Source organism: Rhagoletis pomonella, unplaced genomic scaffold (genome assembly GCF_013731165.1).
Source record: "Rhagoletis pomonella isolate Grant_MI unplaced genomic scaffold, Rhpom_1.0 Rhpom_scaffold_00004, whole genome shotgun sequence".
Lineage (NCBI taxonomy): Eukaryota > Metazoa > Arthropoda > Insecta > Diptera > Tephritidae > Rhagoletis > Rhagoletis pomonella.
Genome location: NW_023458558.1, coordinates 67,854,976 through 67,856,454, shown reverse-complemented (window position 1 = coordinate 67,856,454; position 1,479 = coordinate 67,854,976). Strand labels below are relative to the sequence as shown.

The 1,479-nt window shown below is 30.8% G+C and overlaps 1 protein-coding gene across 1 annotated transcript in view; it reads left to right on the top strand.

Moving 5' to 3' along the window:
* The window catches only part of LOC118738028, a gene marked incomplete at its 5' end in the record, with an annotated part of 9,707 nt that overhangs the window by 6,853 nt on the left and 1,375 nt on the right, over positions 1-1,479 (top strand).

Here is a 1,479-nt window from a genome sequence, read left to right as displayed (position 1 = left end):
AGTAGAACAAGAACAAACATTAAATTAGTGTTAAAAAATTTGCATGCGAGAAATTATGTATTTTTTTTTTTAGTAAATTGTGCAAAAATGTTACACGAAAAAATTCCCCTTTACAAATATTTACATACGCTTCGGCCCAGTTCGTAAATGCATTACTGCGGCATTACTAAGACAGTGTTTCAAATTAAAATCATATATAAATTGCAAGAAAACTGTACAAAAATAATTGCCTTTATAAAAATACTTCCACCGCTGCAGCTATCCCAAAAACCGATATTTATTGCAACGATTTATAAATAAATTATATGGGTTTATTCGCGATTATTTTTGGAACATACATATGTACATATGTGCGTAATTTATTTAATGTACACGTATTGTGAACAAACCGATACAAGCGAGGAAGCAGCAACAGATGCGCTCACAAATTGTTTTAACTGATTTTATCGATATGATATGTGTTCGCCAGCAACAGAGCAATTAATTTAAGAGCCGAAAATAAATTAAATAAACAAAGAAAGAGTTTAAAATAGTTTGGTTACAATTTGACGGTAAACGATTTATTAGCTTGTAAATCCAGACAGCAAAGATAAATGTGCTTTAGGCGGCCTTACTTATATTTAGATGTAATGCAATAAAATAAGAACAGAGAAAGTATACTTCGTGACATAATAAGCGGAAATGTTCCAAAGAAATGCGGAAAATAACATTTAACATAACATTTAGTAATACAGAGGTTTTCAATTCAATATACTGTAAACAAGAAATTTTGAACAAAAGTTACAACGGACATCAATGCTTATAGTACTGTTAATTTCTTCATAACACAATAATCGGAAGTAAACTAAATTAATATGAGAGCACCATTTAGGTACCACCTTTCCGATAAAATTAATCGGAAACGGTTCGCGTGATCCAAAGTTATACCACTTTCCCACCGCACCGTAAATTAATTTGTTCGCTCCCCCCAATTATGATCGCGAATTATTACCTCATTCATACGCGCACATTCTGAATTCAATTTGACAGTTCTCTGTCTCTGTGTTTTGTTTTTTTTTTTCTTCGCTAAAAGTATATAAATTTCTGTATTAAATTAGTGATGCACACTTTTGTTAACTTGACTTTTAGTACTTAGACCAAGTGCTAGTTTTGATTTGTGAGCTGGTTTCGATAAATTTCCGATTAAAATGGTAATGGGATCTCAATTACCAACAAATGAAATATTACGAAGAATTGATAACCTCCACCTTTTTTGAAGTCGATTAAAAAATGCGATTTTAAATAAATTTCATATAAGTATAATACATACTAAACTACATATAAAGGTAGACAGGACATTTTCCAGCGCTCTGACAGAGAGAAATAGGAATAGTTAATGAGTTATATGAAGGTTATATGAAATGTAGCAAAAATTTTTAGCAGAATCTTTAAGTCGCTTATAAATACATATGTACATTAGAGTGGTCCAATTTTTGTATG